This window comes from Melospiza melodia, chromosome 11 (genome assembly GCF_035770615.1).
Source record: "Melospiza melodia melodia isolate bMelMel2 chromosome 11, bMelMel2.pri, whole genome shotgun sequence".
NCBI lineage: Eukaryota > Metazoa > Chordata > Aves > Passeriformes > Passerellidae > Melospiza > Melospiza melodia.
The window spans coordinates 31,781,285-31,799,532 of record NC_086204.1 but is presented as its reverse complement, the minus strand read 5'-3'; the positions used below and the strand labels follow the sequence as shown (position 1 = coordinate 31,799,532).

At 42.9% G+C, this 18,248-nt stretch overlaps 1 long non-coding RNA gene across 1 annotated transcript; it reads right to left on the bottom strand.

Annotated features, from left to right (window-relative positions):
- Positions 1 to 4,773: 4,773 nt before the first annotated feature.
- LOC134423368 (uncharacterized) lies at positions 4,774 to 9,634 on the bottom strand. The gene is made up of 6 exons (XR_010029071.1): positions 9,286 to 9,634; positions 8,604 to 8,667; positions 7,838 to 7,913; positions 7,410 to 7,719; positions 6,952 to 7,069; positions 4,774 to 5,783 (listed from the first exon to the last, which is right to left on the bottom strand). It is a non-coding gene; the product is annotated as an uncharacterized LOC134423368 (long non-coding RNA).
- Positions 9,635 to 18,248: the final 8,614 nt, after the last annotated feature.

Below are 18,248 nucleotides of genomic sequence, written 5' to 3'. Positions count from 1 at the left end.
GCCCCCATCATCCTCACAGCTCATACCTGGGCTGCTCCGAGACCCCATCATCCTCACACTCACACCTGGGCTGCTCCGAGCCCCCATCATATATTTTTCATATTTATATTCGCATTTATATTTAGAATTTATATTACTCTATAATAAAAATTATATTATATATTGCATCTCTTCATGTTACTTGCATAGATTTCTATTTCTATTCATAGTTTGGTATTATATCTTTATATCTCTATATATTTATTATATATTTCTGTATGTCGATTTACATTTCTATAGTACTTATATTATTTAAAATAAAACCCCTGCCTCTAACGAAATAAAAAGCAAAGACACCCCTTTCTTTAAAACACATTTAAAAGTTTAAAAATAATTTTGTTTGTCATAATTCTATTCACATCTATATTTGTAATTTTCGTTTGTTATATTTATAGATATTATATATATTGGAGAGAATACCTTTTTATATAATAACATATAGATTCTTTTGACACAATAGATTTCTTTTACTTATATTTATATGTATTAAATATTTATTGATATCGACATATATATGATATATTTGCATTTCTAGTTTTATATTTTTTATGAAAACTCCAGTCCATACCCCAATAATAGCCAAACAATCCCCAATTTATTTAAACTATATTTAAACATAAATCCTGTCACGGCTGCATTGCACAGCAGTGCCCCAAGCTAATCTGACACTTGTTCATCTCCTGGACCTGAAACTGAACCCGCTCACCTTGATCGCACCTGGCAGAACCATTTTCGTACCTTTTTCTGGCATGTCTTGGTTTTTTTTTTCTTTTGTCTTGAGTTTTTGTGGCCTTTACTGCCTCTCTTTTTTTCTGGCACTTCTTGGGGTTTTTTCTTCGTTTCTTCTTGCCCATCTTGGTGTTTTTTCTGGTTTTTCCTTGCCCCCCTTGGGGGTTTTTTTCAGGTTTTTTTTTTTTTTTCCTGGTTTTTCCTTTTCTGGATTTTTTCTTCGCCATCTTAGTTTTTTGTTGCGATTTTTTTTCTTGCCCATCTTGGGGTTTTCCTCTGGTCTGTTTTCAGGGATTTTTCTTGCCCATCTTCGTTTTTTTTTTTTTTTTTTGTTGGTTTTTCTTTTCTTTTCTTCTTCTATTTTTTTTCCCCCTAGGTTTCTCCTTGCCCTCCTGGTTTTTGGGTTTTTTTACCTTCCTTCCTTCCTTCCTTCCTTCCTTCCTTCCTTCCTTCCTTCCTTCCTTCCTTCCTTCCTTCCTTCCTTCCTTCCTTCCTTCCTTCCTTCCTTCCTTCCTTCCTTCCTTCCTTCCTTCCTTCCTTCCTTCCTTCCTTCCTTCCTTCCTTCCTTCCTTCCTTCCTTCCTTCCTTCCTTCCTTCCTTCCTTCCTTCCTTCCTTCCTTCCTTCCTTCCTTCCTTCCTTCCTTCCTTCTTTTTTCCTTTCCTTATTTTCTTTTTTTCTTTCTTTCTTTCCCTGCATTTCTAATCTTGGTTTTCCTTTCTAGCTTTAGAATAAAAAAGCAGCAGTAGTAACTTTCAGGCTACCTGGGAGTAAAAAAACCTCCAAAACGAAAATGATTTAAAGAAAACGATTTATTCCCTGGGAGCCTGAAATTTTCTACTGCTGCACATGACATAGAGCTTTTATTCCTTTTTATAGATAGTTGATATTTTATACTTTATACAGCGCCCCCTGCCTTGTGCACCGGCGCTCTGCAGGCACAGCGATCCCTGCCGTCTGCACAGGCGCACTGCATGCAGAGCGCTGCGGCGTCGTTCGGTTCTGTTTAATGAAACTCGGCTGAATTCGGCGTGGTTCGGCTCTTGGTCTAAACTCGTTTCAGTTCGGCTCTTCGGCTAAACTCGGTCGTATTCGGCACATTGTCTAAATGCGGCTCAAGTCGGCTACACTCGGCTATCGGTTCCAGTCGGCTATCATCGGCTCTTGGTGTAAACTCGGCTGTTTTCGGCCGCACTGGGCTCTTCGGCTCAACTCGGCTGTTTCCGGCCACACTCGGCTCTTCGGTGAAACACGGCTGTTTTCGGCCACACTCGGCTCTTCGGGGAAACTCGGCTTTTTCCGGCCACACTCGGCTCTTCGGGGAAACTCGGCTCTTTCCGGCCACACTCGGCTCTTCGGGGAAACTCGGCTCTTTCCGGCCACACTCGGCTCTTCGGGGAAACTCGGCTCTTTCCGGCCACACTCGACTCTTCGGCTCTTCGGAACTATTCGGCCCGGCTCGGCTCCCTCAGGGCGGGAAAGCGGACGTGAGAGGACCCCGGCACAGCGAGGCGTTTACCCAGATGCCTCTCACAAACCCGCCAAAATACGCCCGCCCGCGGAGCCCCTGAGCCCACAGCATGTCTCGGGTACACATGAAACGCCACAGAAAAATCCGTCGGGGCCGCCATGACGTCGGTATTCCGCGCAGGCAGTGCAGTTAAACACCCACACGGTCCTCCACTTCCCCGCCCTTTTCGCCGCCATGCTGAGAAGGTCAAACAAAACTCCGCGACATCGCCCACGCGCCACTCCCAAGCTGGCCGCCTCTAGCTGCACGGCTGCAGTACCGCGCTCTGCCCACAAGGCGGCAGCACTGCCGCCCGCCCCAGCCGGGGGCGCAGCGCGCCTCGGGGCTGCGGCAGCGAAGGCGGCAAAAAAGAACAGGGGCGACCCCCGCCGAAAACTGCTCTGAAATAAATGCCCCAAAACAACCGGGAAGAGGGAAAAAAACCGTCTGCCTCTAATCTAATAGGATAAAAGACAAAACAAAACAAAACACAACACAAAAAAAATTATTAAAAAAAATATTTAAATATTTTTAAAAATATTTTTTCATATTAATATTCACATTTCTATTTACAACGTATATTGATGTACACTGTCCATTTATACATTTCTTTTTATAAATACATTTCTATTCCATATTGCATATATCCCTAAAACTTAAATTTATTTGTATATTTTTATAAATATTTTCACATAGTAAGTATACATTTCTGTTACGATTTTTACTTCGGTAACACTTGGATTATTTAAAATAAAACCTTTGCCTCCATCCACATTAAAGCCAAAAAGAACCCCTTTCTTCCAAACTGTACTTAAATATTTTATAAAATTCTATTTTTCAGGTTCATATTCACATTTACATTTAAAATGTATACTTATGTATACTGTTATTTGTATTCTTCATTACATCACTTCCTATTATTTGTATTTATTTATATTTTGTGTTTATATATATATTTATATCTTGATTGTATATCTCAATATTTAGAAATATATAACAATATCTACATTCATACTATTTAAAATAAAAACCCTGCCTCTAACACAACAATAAAAAAAAACCAAACCCTTTCTTTTAAAAAATATTTAAATAGATTTTATCCTAATGTTCAATTGTTATATTCATATTTGTATTTATAATGTATATTAATGTATATTGCTTACTTATATATTTATCTTTACCAATGTCAATATATAAATAAATTTATATTCTATATTACATCCGATGCGAGTAGGTATTTATATTTTTTATATTTTTTTATTCATATTTTTATATGGATTAAATATTTCTGCGTCAAGATTTTTACTTCTGGAACACTTATAATATTCAAAATAAAAACCCTGCCTCTACTTAAATAAAAGCCAAAACATTCCATTTCTTTTAAACGATATTTACATATTTTTATATTTATATTCCCATTTATAATTTATATTGCCATTTAATGTTATTTATATTCCATGCCACAACTCCTCATATTACTTACATATATTTATATTTAAATTTATATTCATAGTTTAGCAATTTCTCTTTATATATTTATTATATATTTCTATCTTAAGATCCACATTTCTATATTGCTTATATTATTTAAAATAAAACTCCTGCCTCTAACCAAATAAAAACCAAGGACACCCCTTTATTTGAACCAGATTTAAAATTTACGAAGTAAATTTATTTTTCAAAATTATAATGATATTTATATGGATATTTTTATTTATTTTATGCATAGATTTTATCTATATTAGAGGGAATACCTTCTAATATAATCATAGAAATATATTTTCTGTATTATACATATTTTCTTACTTATATTTGTTTAAATTAAATATGTATAGATATTTGTATTTCTATATATATTTGTATATCTGAATTTATATTTTATTGCTATCATTTAAAAACCCCAGCCTATACCCTAATAAAACCCCCCAATTTACTTTAACTCTATTTAAATATTTTTATATTTACAATCTATATTTATATATCTTTGTGTATATATATATAAAATAGACTATCATTTATCTATATGATAACATGTTACAATTATATACCATATATTATAGTTTTATGTATGTATCTGTTATCTATATTTATGTTTACCACTCTAATGTTATATTTATTTTTAAATGTATATTTATTTCTATTTTCATCTCTATATTAAACCATGTCAGTTCATTAACCCGACGCACCAGAGCCACAACAATACTGTACCTTTGTCAGCACCGGCACGCAGCACACGCCCATCCCATCGCAGCACAGCAAAACAAAACCTATTTCTATTACTAACAGAACAAACATCCCACAACGTCACTGAACCCTAATAAAAACTCAAATAAACCTAACTGTAAATAAATTTTAAATCTCACTATAAAGTAGCCCAAAACCTCCGCACATTCTCATCATAAACTTCCTCCTAAACCAGTATCTCAAAAACCCCAAAAAACTCAAACACACCTTGAAAATGACACAACTGCTAATAAAAACAAACACCCATTAAAAATTACATCAAACCAACGCACTAGACTCAAAACTGCACAACTGACCCTAAACATTACTAAAAAAAGTCCCCAAAGCTCTACCTTTATGTTAATGCACAAATAATAACATGTAATCTATAAAAGTTATTTCAAAAAATTAAAAAAAATAATTAAAACCATGAAAATAAAAAACCTAAACTATTAAAATATTAAAAAATATCACTACCTAAATTAAAAAACATATTGCCTATAAAAACCCACCATATAAATGCCCCTGTCCCAAAAAATAAAAATAAAAAAAAATATTGAACCACAAAGAAATCAGAACTTAGGAACACCAAAACCATAATGTTCAAGAACTCACACCACATCCCTTATCATACACCAACTACAAACAAGATAAAGCAATACAATGAATTCTTAAAAACCACCTTAAAACCACTACATTGAAAAACATTTCAAAAATTAAAAACTGCATCTAACAAAAGCCATCTAATAAATTCACACCCAAAACTCCAGCAGCCCAGCTGGCCCTACCAAAGCTCTAGGTTCATACATACAGTAAACAAAACCAAAATCCCAGTAATACCCATCAGAAATCTATGAAAGAACCCTACTGAAATTAATCCTGCCTCAAATACAAACCAACCCATCCAGAAAGTCAGCTTCACTCAAAAAACAATTTACACAGAGTTAATAATACCAAGAAATAAAACAACACACCATATACCACCAATGAATATCATAGTGAAGGAAAAAAAAAACACTACATTTTTTCCTTTTTGTTTTTTAAACTAACTTCTTTTATTAGCTAGAACAAAAGCTTTTGCCAGGACTGTAGCAACAACTTCTTTTTCTTCTTCTCCTTCTGAAATGTCCCTTCTCACTCCCAAATTCCTCTCAACTCCTGAGTTTACATCCAAGCAAAAAGCAAAATTCGTGCACTCATGCGTTCGCTGCTCCTGTCAGATTCTCTCTTTCCCTCCACATCTTCTTACACTTTCAGTCCTCACGCTGTCCCGCCGTGATGAGTCTGACAGAAGAATTGGCACATGTTAACAGAGCATTTCCCTCCCTCCCTCCCTCTCTCCCTCCCTCCCTCCCTCCGCTTTCCTCAGCGCATTTCAATCCATCCCAGGCCTGCAGTGATGCACGCTCACCCCAAAGCTCACAGCAAGCATGCAGCAGCTCAGGCTCACTCGGCTCCAGGGCCCAGAGCCTGCAGGCCCTGCAGCTGCCACACGGATGGACCTGGTTCCCTCCCCGGGTGCCCAGAGGGAAACCTGAGGGCAGGCGTCCACCCCGAGGGTGCACCCGCAGCCCCGGGCAGGCATGGAGTCGCCGGCTGCTCTCTGGGGACGACACCCTCCCTGCAGGCCACACTGCCTCGTCCTCTCCCACCCTGGGGGACAGGCACCTCCAGGGTCTGTGACCAGCCCCCTTCCGTCAGCATCCAGGGGCTCTGTCAGAGCCAGAGGGCTCAATTCGTGGTGAGTACCGATGGCACACAAATGGCAGCCTGAGGAAATCGTGTTCTGGCCTCTAAGTGCTTGGGACAGGGTCTGATTTTTTGTTTTGTACTTGTATAAGATTAGTACAACAGGGCTCTGATGGATGACATGGCAACAGAGAATTAAAAACTCCTCGACAGGATTACATCGACTTCTAGGAAAAGACAAAAGCTTAGGACCCTTCTGAAATCTACTTTTATTCCAAAGCACGGGGATTGTCAGCGTGCTGCACCTTCCAGCTTTTCAAAGCAGCTTACCTCTGAAGACCAGGAAACATTGATTTCTACAGAAACAATGGGCAACCCCCAGGCTAATCTCAGCACTACTGTTTAATAGGGGACCTGCCAGCGTGCCAGTCCAGCTTCAAGTGTGCTTTACTTCAGTCTAACGTCCCCACAAAATTCTTCTCACATCTTCCAACCCTGAAATCTTATTTTCCCCTAAAGCTTCTCTTCATTAGCAATTTCCAAGTAACATGGTATTTTTACAACATTCAAAAATGTCATGCTGGACTGTGCTAGAGAGTAATCTGCAAATATCAGCTTAGCAAAGTTTGAATTGACTTGTCCAGAGATAAAACCTACAAGTGAACACCTACACCTGCCTACAAAGAGCTAACAAGCCCCTGGCAGCTGCCAGCATCAAAGCACAGCGGATGTTTCTAATACAGGGTAAGGATAACAACATCACCTTCTCTTCTCTCCAGCTTCTTTTCCCTGCAGTCATATTTTGCTTCTTATGATTTTTTTAGTCCCCGTATCTTCTTGGACAGCACCGAGCCCGACGACAAGGATACAAGAGTCTTTCCCTGCCGGGCGGAGAGAACCAGGAAAACAGTTAAAAAAAGAACAGGGCAGTTTGAAATTCGTACTTGCAACGAGAAGCAGCGCCTAACCAACAGAACAAGAGTAAACAAAGCATGATACCTCCCTGGGGACAGAAGACTCATAAACTCTCCAGGATTCACAATTCCAGCCACCAACCCCTTCAGGACAGCAGCCAAGTGTCCCATGGGGTGGTGCTGCACCAAAGAACCATCTGAGAGGTTCCAAAGAGTGAAATGCACAGTATTTTGCAAAGACAAAAAATCTTGCAAAATAACAAAAATACAATAGATGTAAACTACAGGGCAAGAGTACAAGTGTTACCTTTGGCAGCTGGAACCATCCAGGTGAGCACCTGATAACGGGATCCTCGCCAGAGTTTGAACCCTTCAGGACACAGAAGGGTTTTCCCCAGAAATTTCACAGACTGAGTTTTGATAGAAGCACGCTCGCCGGATCCTCAGAAACGTCACCCATTCTCCAGGTGTCTGGAGAGAACTGCAAATGGCTCTCACGTAGTTGGAGCTAGTTCTGTAAGGTCTCAGGGTGAATTTCACCAGATGCAACCAAACTGGGCAACTCCCAGTGGGACAGAAGGAACCCAAAGCTTGGGTAAGCAGAGCTGCAGCAAATACTGAGGAAACAAACATAACAGCGTAAAAAATAATAAACCATCCTTTTTTTTCTCTTGCTTTTGTTTTTTTTTCTTATTCAGATCAGCATAGCAATTAAAGAGAAGGTGAAAAACTCACCATTACTGAACATTTCATCACCTGTAAGCTGAGCATCCTTAGCATAGTGGACTCCAAAGTTAAAATTCACCGATCCCTGGGAAATGAAACCAAATATCGTATGGTAAACAATCAAACAGCAGACATAAAAATTTGTTTCCTCTAAGCACTTTCAGGTACGTATGTATCTTTGCATTACACATTAGAACATACACTTTATACCATCACCTAATACATAATAATTTACCTTTAAATTTTGATAGTATAGCATGAATTTTTAACTTAAACTGGTGATCTATTATTATTCAGTTGGTGCCTAAAGTTATTTCTGCTGTCACGTTCAAAAAAACATGAATTTTTTTTACTGGAATGAGCAATTGATTTCAAAGTCATCACAAGCCCACCAAAACACAAAGCTGGGTTCACTGGACGGGTCTGTGAGCTAGAAGTAGTTAGGCTTGTACTTCCCTCTTGTTCTTCCAGAACCAATAAATCCTGTCAACAAAACCAGGATCTTTAGCCCGCTGCTGTGAAAGATTCTACAAGGATGATGGTTTGATTTGTGTTTAGAAGTTTTGATTTGAAATGGCCAGTTCAATGGATAAAGACAGTTTACATAGTATTACATTACTGTTATTATTATTTCTATTGTTATTTTTACTAGTACTACTGCTATTGTTATCACCTGCTACTGGAAGAAACAAACCAGTAGTACCTATACTTAATTACTTTTATTTCCAGAAAATAATAAAGAAAAAGAACCAAACCAAAAAAAGTCACTTCCTACCTTTTATATCAAGGGATGAAAAATTTCTCTTGGGCTCTTCTCCAATTTATCAAGACTCATAGCACTGAAAGGCAAACAAAACAGTGCTTTATAGAAGGCCAAGTGCACGTTTCAAGGCTGAACCACTAACTGATTGCAGTGACAGCACTTACAACATGAATCGTTCCCAGAGCCTCTGTGAAATGGAATGTTCTGTGGAACTGCCGTTTCTTTCCGAAAACACTAACTTCCAACACTTCCTAATCGTATTTTGTATTTTAAAACAAAAGAAGTTAGTGAGACTCTGTGAGGAGGTCAGGTTTAAATTTATTTCCTTGCAAAGCACAGAGCTCTGTTCCATCACCCTTCCCTTTGGCTCTACACTGAACCATGGTGAGCAGTTGAGGAGTGCTCAATAATCAATTCTATTTCTCTCTTTTTCTAGTTCTCTCTATTCCTAAATCATTCAAGACAAGTCAAATGAAAAATGACAAGTTCAGCATCAAAGTCACACTTTTTCCCTTTGTCTGGTCAAGAACAGGCTCTAAATCCACTTATTGCTACCTTCAAGGTTTAAGACTTGCAAAACCATTTTTACATGTTTTACAGGTTTATCATAAAACCCACAGAACGCAAGCTCTGAATTACAGGAAAAGGTACACAGGCAAATATCTAAAGGGATCACTTATTTGTAAATACATACCTTGATAGAGAGCGCACTGAGAACCTTTCCGTGGGACTCTAAGGGACGCATGCTTTCTGAGCACCCTGTAAACAAGAAAAGCGACGATATATTACAGGACATCCCCACTTTTTCCACATATTCAAATAGGATTTTTAATAAAAACAGTTCCGTTACAAAAGAAGGAAGAAAACCAAGCTAATTTTACTCAGCTGTATTTACTGCCGATTTAGAGAAAAATGCCGGGCCGCGTCGCCCGTTGCGTCACACGCCGCGCCAGCAGCAGGGCCTGCCGGGAGTTGGAGTCTCGGGCTGACAGCCACTCATGTGCCGCGATAGCCGTTGCGTCACACGCCGCGCCGGCAGCACGGCCTGCCGGGAGTTGGAGTCTCGGGCTGACAGCCACCGCTCCGTCCCCCGGGAGCCACCGGGACCTGCACTCCCTCCCGGGCATCAAACGGCTCCTTCGCCCCACGGCGGGGAAGGACCTGAGGCAGCACCGCTCCTCCCCAATGCCCTCTCTTTTTCCCTCCAACTCTTTTTACTTTTTTCACTCTGTTTTTCACCACTTCCCTTCCCTTTTCCTTTTCCTTTTCCCTTTCCCTTCCCTTTCCTTTCCCCTTTCTTGTATTTCTAATCTTGGTTTACCTTTCCACCTTTAGAATAAAAAAGCAGCAGTAGAAACTTTCAGGCTACCCGAGAGTAAAAAAAAAAATCTGCAAAACGAAAATGATTTAAAGAAAACTATTTATTCCCTGGGAGCCTGAAATTTTCTACTGCTGCACGTGACACAGAGCTTTTATTCCTTCTTATAGATAGTTATATTTTACATATATTTATAGTTTATATTGATGCATTATATTAATAACTATATTTAATATGCACCTTATTCAAAAATATACGGGAATTTTTTTTTTATTATTTACCATATCTACTGCTACAACTTATTTTTCCTTATATTTCTAATTTTTATATAAATCTTTAATGTGTTTATGATATATTTCTATACTTATATTTCTACCTTTATATTATTTGTATTTGTAATTTTTACACTAAAACCCCTGCTTGGGCAAAGAAAAAACAAAACCATCCATTATTTTAAACTACCTATTTTTTTTTTTATATTTATATTTATCATAATATACAACAAATGATAGATATATATAGATAGATAGATCACATCCATATTTATATCTATTTTATATCCATTTCCTATATTATTTTAAAAAAATATACACAGTATTACTTGTACTATATATTGTATCAATTTATGTTATTTTACATTTACAATTTATTATTAATTTTTTATATATCTGCATATAGTTGCAATACATTTATATATTTGTATTTTTGTTTGGGTTGTATTTACATTTATATTCTCTATTCATATATCTATAAACATACACAATACTCTATTAAAATTAGAATAACTTATTGTAACATATAATGACTCATGTTACATGTTAAATTTTAAAAATTGACCGAATATATAAAAATAAAATTGGCCCATTCCCATTGCTACACATCTATTTCTTTTGTTTCAATATAGTTAGAGTCATAATTGCATATTTAAAATCCAATTCCTAAATGAAATGACAGAACAAACAGCATCAAATTCCCACCAATATCTTCCAAAAACATCAAGATACCTCCAACAGCCAAACAAGTGTCAGCAAAAAAACAAAGAACACTCTTTTCAATAATAATTCTCATCACGACAGAAAAATGGAACCAAAATAAAAGAAAATCCTATAGAAACACACACAGCAAATTACAAAAAGTAGTAAAAAAAAGTCAATCCCATCTACTAAACTCAAGACAGTGCCACTCACCCTGAACGACGTTACTAAAAAAAATAAAAAACAACAAAATTCTACCTCTACACTAACTCAAAGAATAAACAATCCTCTGTAAAAATAACTTTAAAACCTGAACTAATTAACAAAATGGAAAAACATCTCAACCACTAAAAACTAAGAAATTGACTACTCAAATAAATAAATACTTTAAAAACCCACCATATAAAAACCCACGTTCCCAAAATAAACCATGATAAACAATACGCAAATACATTAAAAGACAACAACAACAACAACAAAAAAAGAAAATAAAGAAAGCAACAACAAGAATAATACCAAAAAACACAGATAAACTGAAATCTGAAACAAAAAACTTATTCCCAACTGAATAAACCCATAGTGCCTCAAGCTATCAAAATAAAAATACCACCTAGAAACAAACACAAAGACTAAAGACAAACGTAACCATAAACAATGTCCCCCAAATTACCCGTAACCATAAAACATACACTACAATCAAACAAACCAAACAAATAAAAGCCCTGGAAGACGATAAACACACATGCAATTATCGAGATTAAAAACCCGCTGCTATGAACGACACGACGCTACCCCAAGCCGCCCAAAACAAACACTATACACTCACGCTAATAAAAGCCACCGCAACAGAATTAAAATGCGAACCGCTGCTTCGCGCTACGACCCGTAAAAAACATTGCGCGCCCTTCTAAACATAATACCCCGGCAAAAAAATATATATCCGACTACAAAACTCAATCCGAAACAAACCATTATCATCCCTACCGGCACCGAGAACCGTGCCCGCTCAGGAAGAACACCGTATCCCTTAGCGGACAGCCGCTGCAAACCGAACGCAGCGATGCCATCAACGCCTCCAAAGCGCCTCCGAGCCACGGCACCGCCGAACTTGGAGCGGACGAACCCCGCGCTCGCTGCCGGCCCCGGACGGAGCGCGGCTCCCGGCAGGAAAGCGGCTCCTGCGGCGGCTGCTCCGGCACGCGGGGCCGGCGCCGCCCCGGGGAGCCCCGCCCGCTGCCCCTGCCCGGCGGGGCCGGCACCGGGCCCGGGGCTACCGGCGGCGCCCGAGCCCCGCGCCCGGAGTGGACGGAGCGGCCGGCACCGCCCGGGCCGGCGCGGCAGCGCCCGCGCCGCCTCTGCCGCCCTTGGCCGGCCCGGCCCGGCTCCACTCGGCTCCGCACGGCTCGCACCGGCGCGGCTCCGCCACTGCCGCCCTCGGCCGGCCCGGCCGCGCCGAATCCCCCGTGCGCCCCGGCAGCTGTCCGGGCCGTGCCAGCAGCGCTCCCGAGCGGGAACGTTCCGGGCCGGGCCGCGGGCACGGGCAGCGCCCTCCAATGCAGCGGTACAGCCCCATTGCAGCCCTGCAAACGCTGCCGGAGCTGCGGCTTCCCGCAAGCCAACCCCGAAACCGCAGACGGGGCGCACCTCACTTCAACAAGGGCAAAGAAATGTGTTCTCCCCTCCAATTTCACCTCCTAGGAGAGCAGAAAAGTAGGGGCGCTCCCCAAATGAAAGCCTTCGACTGATGGGAAAGGGCGATTTCGACCTCCATTCAAACCCTTGAAAAGGAGGGACACCAGGGCTGCCCCCGCCATTTAAACCCGAGGGTGGTGCAAATGGGGTGGCTGCCTTCAAATCAAACCCATAATACCACAAGAATACTTTTCCCATTCCCCTTAGAATAGAACCCCCTGGATACCCCTAACAGCCTGGAAAAGGCAGCTTTTCCTGCAATCAACACCCTTAAAACCACAAGTCAAGAGGGATCCCCTCAGGTCAAACGCAGACAATAAAAGAAGAGGAGCTGCTTCCTTCTCCTTAATCCCTTTTGTCTTCATAAGCTCCATTTGTGTTCCTGGGGAACCGGGGAGGGACTGGCAAGATGAAATTGCAAAGGGGAAGGAGAAAATTCCCCGCTCCGAACCCACACGGGCTCACCTGTTCGGCTGCTGCTCCCCGGCACAAAGATTCGTCCCTCGGCGCCTCCTTTAAGCGATGCTCCACGTACCCAAGCGCGGATCCAGGTGGTGCCCCCGACCCTGTGGGAAGCTCCCGCAGTCCTTCCATGAGACAGCGCCGGGAGCGCCCCATAAACCCCTCTGTTGTGGTGTGCTGTAATGTCCCATTTTGGCCTTCCAGGTCACTTTCCCAGGTGTGCCTATGTCTCTCTCCCTTCCCCCTTACCCCCATGCTGAGTGAGTCCTGTCACTCAGACCTAACGTTCCAGCAAGGCGTCGTGTGGTTGGTCAAGTTTAAAGGATGCCCCTATGCCCAGAGGTCATTGGCCTGTCTGGGTGTCATCTTCCCCTGAGACCCTGCCCCTCTCACCTGGTTGGTGGCTCACCTGTACCTCCCCTCCCCCTGTCCCTGAGCTTAAAAAGGTGATCAGACCATGCGGTCTTGGTTCTGTTGGAGCAGGTCCTCACGTTCAGACCTCTGTAACCATGGAATAAACCTCTGGACATGAAACCCTCCAGCAGAATCCTCTCCTTTTTCTCTTCACCATCGCCTGAAGCTATCCTCCTGAGGTAACGGGGTCCCTTACAAGCCTGGACTTGTTCGGTGCCCAGCTGCAACCACCAGCAAGCTAAGGTATCTCTGCAGTGACACACCGCAGTTGCTGCCTTTGGCCCAGCAGCGAGGGTCAGACTGGCCCAGGCACAATCTAACTGGTAATATTGGGAGCCACTTTTTCTCCAATATTTGGCGTCCCTGAGGCGGGCAAAGCGACTCTGCACCCGAAGACAGACCTGCAGTGCCTTGGCGAAGCTTCTGGCAGCCGTGCATCCAGCTGAAAGGGGCTTTGGTTTATTCGCCCTCGGCTAGAGACTTAGGGAATATTCCCAGAAGAAGTTTCGTGGACTGTTCGGCGCCTCTGGAAAGCCCAGCTCCTTTCTGGTGAGCAGATTTTCCAGAGGGAGGACAGGGTAGCCTCTCTCGCCCAAGAGAGGTCCTGTTCCGGTGAAGAGACCTGCCTGTACCCAGCCAGCTACAGCTTCCATTTTGGGTGAGTATCTCTGCTCTCGGTAGGGCAGGATCTCAAAAACAGACTCTGCCGTGAGTTCTGTTCCTTTTTGCATTTGCATTTTTGGCTGCGCAGCCCCACAGACGGGAATTCATTGATTTCTAGCTATTAGCTTTCTGCCGCGTGTTTTGCTGTCTTTTCGAATTCGCGCGGGAGCTCTCTCTCTCTTCCTTTTGGCTCTGCAAGCTCGGCTCTCTCCACGTGGTCGGGAGATCTTTCTCTCTCTCTCTGTGCGGGGGAGGGGGGTGTTCTCTGCACACGCGGCGCGGGGGGCCCCGGTTTCGGCTTGCCGCGTGGCGTGGCTGCTCTCTCTGCTCCGCGGGGGGGTGCATTCCACGGCGGGGGAGGCTTTGTTTCTGCCTCTGCTCGGCAGGGCGTGCCCTGGTGCTGCTGCCCGGGAATTTGAAAAGCAGTATATACAGCTGCATTGTGAAGCTTTTGTCGGCTCGTTATCCCTTTCCATCTGTGGTTTTTTTTTTTTTGAAATCGGTAGCTGATTTTGGCTTTGTTTTTGGTCAGGCGGGATTTAGTACTTTGCTTTTTACATCTAACATGGGTTTGAAACTCAGCATTGTACAAAAAGGAGTGTATTATAATATTGTTAGCATTTTAAATAGTAGTAATGTGAAGTTCTCAAAGGGAAAATTGAAACAGTTTATAAGATGGCTTTTCCTCCACTTCCCACAAATCTCCCCTGAAGAAATCCACAACATTCAATTCTGGGATAAAGTTGCAAATGAATTGATAACCTTAGGACAATCTGGCAATGCCCCCTCGGCTAAATTTGTGTTTTGGAGTTTACAAATTCGTACAGCATTGCTCAAACAAAAGGAAATGGAGAAAAAGCCAAATGTAAAGCCATGTACCTCTACTCTCCCTGTTTCTCCCTCTCCTAGTTCTAAAACCCCTAAACCTCTTTCCCCAAAACTTAGTATTTTAAACAGATCAAACTCATTGGGAAGTCGACGCCCAAATTCTGTTGAAATGCCTGAGTTGCCCTCTCCACAAGGCCCTGGCCAGCCTGCGTGGAATCTTTCCCAATCCCTTGTGTCCCCTCCTCTGAAACCCACAGCACGTGGTAGCTTTGCAGAGAGTAGTGTTACCCAAAATGGCCCCCAGTCCCTAGGGGGTCCACAAGATGGTGGATGCCACGTGGCATCTTCCCAAACCTGGTCTTCTTCTTCCCAAAATCCCCTTAAGCATCCCAAAACTCCAGCCCCATCCCCCTCTCCTCCTGTTCCTCGTGACACCTTTCCCCCTCCCCCTCCCTTTCCTGCAATACCCTCAGCTCCGCCCCTCTACTCCTCCCAGGGGGCGTCTGCTGACGTGATGTCACCAGGTGTCCCCGCCCCCTGCCTGCCCCTTGACCCCGCCCCCTGTTCCCACGGTTTCCCCGCCCCTTGCCGGCCCCCTGTCCCCGCCCCCTGTCCCCGTTGCGTCTCCGCCCCCTCCCCGGGTTCCCACGGTGGGGACACACCCACTGCCATCCCCCAAACCTGTGTCTGTGATCCCAATGCTTCTGTTTCAAGGGATACAGAGCAGGGAACAGCAGACCCAATGCATAGTCCCATGTTGTCACTGGCTCCTGTTACCTTTCAGACTGCTGCTCAGGGGGGAGCAGTTCCAACTGCTAATTGGAGTTCTTTTGGACGGCAATTGATTAAAGAGATCTGTAAGTCTCACAAAGAATATGGTCCACACAGTCCATATTTCCGTGGCCTTTTAAATTCTGAATTGAGTAGGACTGTAGTGATTCCACATGATTTAAAACAGCTTTTTTCCTGTCTAATGACCTCCACGGAATTTAAATTATGGGAAATAGCATGGAAACAAATGCTAAAAGATGCTCTCCCAGGCTTGCATGCTGATCCAAACACAGCCAAAGACAACAGTGGTAACCCTATCACCATTGAGCTCCTCTGTGGTGAGGGCCAATGGTCTTCTCCCTCGATCCAAGCTACTGCAATTCCTGCAGAAACACTCGAAAAAGTAAAGGAAGCAGCTGAAAAAGCATTCTTTTCCCTACAACCTGAGGGGCCTTTTGAGCCCTATAGTAAAATTAAACAGCTACCATCAGAGCCTTTTTTGAAATTTGTAGAAAGGTTAACTAGAGCTATTGAAATACAAGTTAAAAAAGAGAATGCTAGGGAAGCAATTTTAGAGGAATTGGCGTTTACAAATGCAAATGAACAGTGTCAAGCGGCAATCCTGAGCCTTCCTCTCGAACCTACCCCTACGTTAAAGGACATGCTTCTAGTGTGTAACAGGAAAGTGCCTCTGATGACTGTGGCTGAAGACACCAGACCAAGGCTGCTGCCAAGACCACCTCAGCGTGTCGCCGTTGCCAGCCCTGCGCCTTTTCCCTCAGCACATCAGTACCCTGGGCAGCAGCGGAGACCAGCAATGGTTGAGCCCACAAAACCATGCCTGCTTTGTAACAACCTAGGGCACTGGAGTAACCAGTGCTCCCTGAAAAGGGAATTTGATGAATTTAGAAATGGCAGGGGAGGAGAACTACAAGCCCTCCCTGGGGGTCAACAACAACAAAAAAACTGAAGAGCCAGCGCCGGCCTGCCAGGCGCATAGACACAAAAAGAGCAGGCCAAGGGAATAAGGGTAGCAAAACAAATCAAGCGCGCGATAATATTAATGATTGTGTAAGTGAAGCAGGTGCTTCAAAGACTGTGTATGATTTAAGTGATCCTGTGTTAACCACATCTTCTGTCAATGAGCCTTACAGGTTGCAGCTGACTGAGTCACTCCATCTGGAGAACACTGATTGGCATTTTGTGTCTGTAAATCCTGAACAGAAAGGTACTTGGAGCCGGATTCGTTGTAAGTACATCGTCATTGGGGACACCAAACACACACCACAAGAGATCGAAATTGCTCCGGGAATGACAACATCAGATCCTGAGCAATTCGTTCTCGGCCTGCATTGTTTCCACCCACCCCTGTTTCTTCCCAAGGGACAAATTGTTGCACAAGCTATCCCTGTGCCATCTTTACCTGAAAATATCAAAAAACAAGGGCCCACAGTCGCCCGGGTCCAAGTTATTGGAAAAGACAAACCCAAATTATGGTGTAATGTCAGTGGGGGTGGGGAGTCTAAACGCATTGAGATGCTTGTAGACACAGGTGCAGACTGCACAGTAATTCCGGTACAAGACTGGCCAGCACATTGGCCTTTGCAAAATGTTGCCGGTCACCTTCAAGGAGTAGGAGATCTGCAATTGGCAAGACAATCCAAAAGCATTATTCAATTTGAGGGACCAAACGGACAATTGGCTAATATCCGTCCATTTGTGTTGGATTATTCAGAACCTTTGTTAGGGAGAGATTTAATGGCCCAGTGGGGTGTCACAATTGATATTCCAGACTCTCCACAGCATATTTGTACAGCAGTCACTGAACAACAGCGCCCCACCCCAAAACTGAAGTGGATAACAGACAAACCAGTTCAGGTGAAACAGTGGCCGCTAAGTAAACAAAAAATAAAGGTGCTTGAAGAACTAGTGGAAGAGCAACTAAAAAAGGGCCACATTGTGGAGACCATGTCCCCATGGAACTCTCCAGTGTTTGTCATCCAAAAAGCTGACAAAAAGAGATGGCGGCTCCTCTGCGACCTCCGACAAATTAATAATGTAATTGAAGATATGGGTTCTCCCCAGCCTGGTATGCCATCCCCAACAATGCTTCCCCAAGATTGGAAATTAGCTGTTATTGATATTAAGGATTGTTTTTTCCAAATCCCCTTGCACCCTGACGATGCACCGCGTTTTGCATTCTCAGTCCCTTCTATTAATATGGAATCCCCTATGAAAAGGTACCATTGGACCGTTCTTCCTCAGGGATTAAAGGTATCTCCAGCTATTTGCCAGTGGTATGTGTCTTCCCTGCTTTCCCCAGTACGTGCAGCCGCAGAGAAGGCCATCATCTATCATTATATGGATGATATCCTTGTGTGTGCCCCCAATGATGATTTACTCACGCATGCGCTTGACCTAACGATCGATGCATTGATTGTTGCAGGGTTCGAGCTCCAGGAAAAGAAAATTCAAAAGATGCCACCTTGGAAGTATTTGGGCTTAGAAATTGGAAATAGGACCATTGTTCCTCAA